Raw genomic sequence first — 6,600 nt, forward strand, 5'->3', positions numbered from 1 at the left:
TGCAGCGTAGCCAATAATCTAACAGAATCAGGGCAAATTTTCTCAGCTTTCTGGAAGTCTGTGTTCACGGCCAAAGCTGGACTCAAAAGCCTGATCAGAGCAGGATCCCTATGCCAATCATCCCTGGCTGGGTGTGACACAACTAACATCAAGTCTGACGGTGTCTGCAGCCTCAAGGCCACAACAGTGAACAGCTTACATCCACCCAGGATCGGCCTCCAGATAGGAAAGCTAAACATGCAGATGAGGGAAAATATGTACTATATTCAGAAACATCACTGAAAGTGCAACACATTTCTCAGAGTAAATTCAGACAAGTCTCTAAACAAATAACAAACCACAGTAACAAGCACCAGCAACCACTGGGCTAGGGTGTGTTTTGAGAGGTGCTGGCATGTATTATCTGAAAAAATGTCCAATTTGTGATGAAAAACATGATGGATATGAAGACACAGGTGAATATGATCAACATACAGGAATAAAGCAAGCAAGAGAAACTGATTCTGAAAGGATGCAGGTCATGGATTTAGCCAACAGAAGCATCAAAGTAGCTCTTACAAGTAAGTTCCAAGGTCTTTAAAAACAATTTTTTAATAACTAGGGAAAGACATGATGATAATTTCTTATTGCAACAAAACATGAGTAAAGTGTAGGTACTATTACTGGGAGTCTGTACCTGCAGAATTTAACAGTTGAAATGAAAACTGCGCTAGGGGACTTGGTGACACAGACACACGCAACAATACAGAAACAATATGGAAACTGTTGTGCAAAGTGACAGACAAGTCATCAATGCCCTCCAGAGTATGTGTCTGTTCTTAGGAAATGTCCAAATTAGGCAGGTATGTTTGGAGGGAGAAAGTACAAGAGTAGCAGCCCAACACTTTGTCGGGACTGTTAAGGCCTTGACTGTCTTCTAGAAATTCACATGTTCGGTTCTGACTCCCTGGGCCTTAGAAGAGGACCTTACTCTGTAAAGGAGATGATGTGGTATCCTAGATGGGATCTTGGCATAGAAAATGTCATTAGTTAAGATTTAAGAGGTGGAGCGGGCAGCCTCGGCGCGGACGGGAAGAGGCTGAGAGGCTGAGTGGAGTCGGACTCTCGCGCTCGGGATTTTCTCGAGCTGCCTGCCTACCTGCCTGTCTGCGATCACCCGGCGGCGTGCGCGTGAGCTCCCGGCGTGCGCGACAACAGACCCAGGAAGGACCCAAGGACCCCAGAGGGGGTTTTTTTCAGCTGCCTGCCTACCTGCCTGTCTGCGATCACCCGGCGGCGTGCGCGTGAGCTCCCGGCCTGCGCGACAACAGACCCAGGAAGGAAGGTAGCCGCGCGGGCGCCCTTGAAACACCCACACGACCCCCCCCCCCGTTCTCAAAACTCCTGATCGGGCCAGTCCTTAGACCAACTCTGCAGAGGCATAGGTTCCCATGAAGGGTAGTTTTCTGAGCTCCGAACTTTGATCATCTTTAAAGAAAGGGCAGGGGAAACCTGTAATAGAACGGAGTGGAGTTCAACCCTGAGGGTAAGGAAACTAAAGTTAGGCTTTGTAGATTGTGTTCAGTCTCAGTCGTGAGGAACAGCCATTGGCTAGCTATAACCAGGGGATTGGGTTCCGCATATGACTGTGCATGTGGTATAATATGAGATCAGAGATAGCCTGAAAGAGGACCTTCAAATTCTTTTTCTTTCCCTCTCTCTTGTCTCTTTTTTCCTCTTTCCACCCTAAAATTTCTTTCTTTTTTCTGTCCTGTCTCTCCAACTCAGTCTCTTGCTCCACCATAGTGTCCCTCATCTCCCTTTTTATTCCAGTTCCTGAAGAACTCAGACTTCTTTTTTTATTTTTTGTTTTTAGGACGGGTTTCTCTTTATGTTCTTTTCTCCAGTCATTTTACCTCACTCATGGCTCTGTACCTTCAAGGGAAGGCAAGCGCCTGTTACTGTTAAGGGGATATATTCCTGTCCTTATTCCTGCACTCTCTCTATCCCCCCTGAACTTAATAGCTTTGTAAAGATAGTAAGGTAATTCTACAACCTCTGGATTCACTTCAAACCTGCTCTAATTCTTTCACTTATCTAATCCTCTTGTTCTAAGTCGAACCCCCCATCCTAAATGGTAAAGATGCCATATTGAAAAGAATATTCACTGCAAACATACTATGAGCTGCTTCTTGAAATTAATCTAATTCACATGAGTTAAAGGTGATACATTAATGACTACCATAAGTGGTCAGTTGGCAAGCTGTGCCTGATCCTATTGGGCTGCTGAATGTATCAATTGGGACAAAGAGTGGTGATTGATTTAAAGAGTTGTTTTCTCTGATATTATGAAAACGAGAATGTCTATGAGTCATTAGAAACTCAAAAGCTAAAACGCAACTATATTAGGAAGATTTAAGTAATACCCAGAAATTAAAGAAGGACAACCCAACAATAAAAATAAAAATGAGAAAACACTTAAGCAAGACACAAAAACAAATATCCAGTTCACCAATAGCAAATAGTAGGACAAATGAGGATGAAAAGTCTGATAGTGAACCAACAGGACTCCCTGGACCCATAGCACAGGAGGTAACAAAATTGATCAATCAGGCTCTAGAAAAATTCAAATCAGAAATAATTTCCCAGCTAGCCAGAGAGATGATGAGCAAAATAGAAGTCATGATTCGAGACTCTAGAGCAGAAACTGAGAAAAAAATAGATGAGCTCAAGACTGTGATAGAAGCCATGAAGACTCAGCATAAGAAAGACATGGAAACAATGAATGCCCAACAGAGGAAAGAAATGGAATCCATAAAACAGATTCAAACAGATATCCAGGAGATTAAAAACTCTATTGAAAGTGTACGAAACAGAATAAAAGATTGCGAAGATAGAATTTCAGATATAGAAGATAGGATAGCAGTCAGTGACCGTGAAAAAAGAGGTCTATTAAAAACAGTAAGGGATCATGAGAAATCAATCCAACAACTCCTAGACGATACAAAGAAAAATAACATAAGACTGATAGGAATTCATGAAAAAACAGGAGAAAACACAAATGATATAAAAAAGCTCTTCACAGAATTAATGACAGAAAACTTCCCAAACAGAAGGGAAGAATTAGACATACAGATAAGTGAGGCATATAGAACCCCAACTAGCCACGATCAAAAAAAATCTACACCTAGACATATAATAATCAAGATTCCAGAAATCCAACAGAAAAACAAAATACTACAAGCAGTAAGAGAAAAGAAACAAATCACATGCAAAGGGAAGCCCATTAGAATCACAGCAGACTTTTCAACACAAACCCTTAGGTCAAGGAGAGCCTGGAGTGAGGTATTCCAAGTCCTAAAAGAAAAGAATCTCCAACCTAGACTTTTGTATCCTGCAAAACTCTCTTTCAAAATAGATGGGGAAATAAAATACTTCCACGACAAAGAGCACCTGAGAAATTTCATGAACACCAAACCAGCACTGCAAGGAATTCTAAACAATATCCTAGAAAAGGACAACGAAATTCACAATAACATGAGGCCCAACAGACCAAATCAAATAGGCAAGGCAAGAAACTAAAAGGAGATGGGAGAAAAAGTAAAAAGAGTCAACAAATGGACAAAAACATGACAAGAATAAGTCAAAATATATCAGTTGTAACCATCAATGTTAATGGCCTCAATTCACCAATCAAGAGAAACAGATTGGCAGAATGGATTAAGAAGCAAAATCCAACAATATGTTGTATACAAGAAACACACCTAGTGCAAAAGGAAGTCCATAGACTGAAAGTGAAAGGATGGAAAACAATTCTCCATGCGTCAGGAGTCCAGAAAAAAGCAGGGGTAGCAATCTTATTCTCAGATAAAGTAAATTTCAAACCAAAACTCATTAAGAGAGACAAAGAAGGACACTACATCCTTGTAAAGGGAACAATTCAAGAGGAAGAGCTGACAATCATAAACATATATGCACCAAATATAAATGCCCCCAACTATATAAAACAAATATTAAGTAACATGAAAAACCAAATAAGCACTAATACAATTGTAGTGGGGGATTTAAATACCCCACTATCACAAATTGACAGATCTACTAGGCAGAAAATCAACAATGAAATAATAGAACTGAACCAAGCTTTGGAACACATGGACTTAATAGATGTTTATAGAGTATTCCACCCCCAAAAACCAGAATATACATTCTTTTCGGCTGCACATGGATCATTCTCCAAAATAGACCACATACTGGCTCACAAAACAGGTCTAAATAAATGCAAAAAAATTGAAGTCATCCCCTGTTTATTATCAGATCATAGTGCAATCAAACTAGACATCAATAGCACAAGAAACTATAGAAACTTCACAAGCACATGGAAACTGAACAACACTCTCCTAAACAATCAATGGATTACAGAGGAAATTAAAGAAGAAATTAGACAGTTTTTACAAATAAATGAGAATGCCAATACAACATACAGGAATCTTTGGGACACAATGAAAGCAGTTCTACGTGGAAAATTCATAACATTGAATGCCCACACTAGGAAAACAGAGCGGGCTCAAATAAACAACTTAACGATGAAACTTAGACTCCTAGAAAAACAAGAGCAAGAAAAACCCAAAGCTCGAACAAGAGAGGAAATTATAAAGATCCGAGCAGAAATCAATGCAATTGAAATTAAGAAAACGATACAAAAAATAAATGAAACAAAGAGCTGGTTTTTTGAAAGAATAAATAAAATTGACAAACCCTTAGCTAATCTTATCAAAAAAAGGAAAGAAAAGGCTCAGATCCATGCAATTAGGAATGAAAAAGGCGAAGTCACAACAGATCCGAAAGAAATCCAGAGGATCATGAACACCTACTTTGAGAACCTGTACTCTAATAAAATGGAAAACACAGAAGAAATGGACAGATTTCTAGATACTTATGAATTACCAAAGTTGAACGAAGAAGATAAAAACATTTTAAACACCCCAATCACAATCAGTGAAATTGAAAATGTAATTAAAAACTTACCAACAAAGAAAAGCCCAGGCCCTGATGGATTCACTGCTGAATTTTACAAGACATTTAGAGAAGAACTACTACCATTACTCTTCAAACTTTTCAATGAAATTGAAAGAGAAGCTATACTTCCAAATTCATTCCTGGAAGCAAGTATCACTCTGATTCCCAAACCAGAGAAAGATACAACCAAAAAGGAGAACTACAGACCAATCTCCTTAATGAATATAGATGCAAAAATCCTTAATAAGATACTAGCAAACAGAATACAGAGGATTATTAAGAAGATCATCCATCATGACCAAGTCGGATTTATTCCAGAGATGCAAGGGTGGTTCAACATACGAAAGTCAGTGAATGTAATACATTATATTAACAAAGTCAAGGACAAAAACCATATGATCCTCTCAATAGATGCAGAAAAAGCATTTGATAAAATTCAACACCCATTCATGATAAAAACCCTGCAAAAAATTGGAATAGATGGTCTATACCTCAATTTAATAAAGGCTATTTATGAAAAACCATCAGCCAACATCATATTGAATGGCCAAAAACTGAAAACCTTCATGTTAAAATCAGGAACAAGACAAGGATGCCCACTATCGCCACTTCTCTTCAATATAGTTCTGGAAACATTAGCCACAGCAATTAGACAAGAGAAAGAAATTAAAGCAATAAAGATAGGAAAGGAAGAAGTTAAACTATCATTATTTGCTGATGATATGATACTCTACATTGAAGATCCAAAAAACTCCACCAAAAAACTTCTAGACTTAATTGACAGATTCAGTAAAGTATCTGGATACAAGGTGAATACCCAAAAATCAATAGCCTTTCTATACACAAATAACAGACAGACAGAAAGAGAAATAAGGGAAAAAATTCCTTTTACAATAGCATCCAAAAAAATGAAGTATCTAGGAATCAATCTAACAAAAGAAACAAAAGATCTCTACACTGAAAACTACAGCACTCTGAAAAAAGAAATCGAAGAGGATATAAAAAAATGGAAAGATATCCCCTGCTCCTGGGTAGGAAGAATCAACATAGTGAAAATGGCCATACTACCGAAACTGCTATATACATTCAATGCAATGCCAATTGAAATTCCAACACTATATTTCACAGAACTAGAAAAAAGAATCCAAAAATTCATTTGGAACCACAAGAGACCTAGAATAGCAAAAGCCATTATAGGCAACAGTCACATGGCACCAGGTGTAACAATTCCCAATTTGAAACTATACTACAAAGCCACTGTGATAAAATCAGCATGGTACTGGCAAAGAAATAGGCCTGAGGATCAATGGAACAGACTGGAAGACACAAAAACAAATGCAGATGTACTCAGCTACCTCATCTTCGACAAAGGAGCTCACCATCCTCAGTGGAGGAAAGATAGCCTCTTTAATAAATGGTGTTGGAAAAACTGGATATCAACCTGTCACAGATTAAAATTAGACCCTTATCTTTCGCCATGCACTAAATTAAAATCCAAATGGATTAAAGATCTAAATATTAAAACAGAAACATTAAACTTGCTGGAAAGTAAGTTAGGCAGAACTCTGGAAGACATTGGTATAGGAAAAGACTTTATGAACAAAT

At 38.3% G+C, this 6,600-nt stretch overlaps 1 long non-coding RNA gene across 1 annotated transcript; it reads right to left on the reverse strand.

The window, feature by feature from the left end:
* Positions 1–1,049: 1,049 nt before the first annotated feature.
* LOC104857802 lies at positions 1,050–5,965 on the reverse strand. Its single transcript, XR_778981.1, has 3 exons — positions 5,954–5,965; positions 4,847–4,849; positions 1,050–1,126 (listed from the first exon to the last, which is right to left on the reverse strand). It is a non-coding gene; the product is annotated as an uncharacterized LOC104857802 (long non-coding RNA).
* Positions 5,966–6,600: the final 635 nt, after the last annotated feature.

The sequence above is a fragment of the Fukomys damarensis genome, unplaced genomic scaffold, assembly GCF_012274545.1.
Source record: "Fukomys damarensis isolate Sample0158 unplaced genomic scaffold, DMR_v1.0_HiC HiC_scaffold_27, whole genome shotgun sequence".
Taxonomy (NCBI): Eukaryota; Metazoa; Chordata; class Mammalia; order Rodentia; family Bathyergidae; genus Fukomys; species Fukomys damarensis.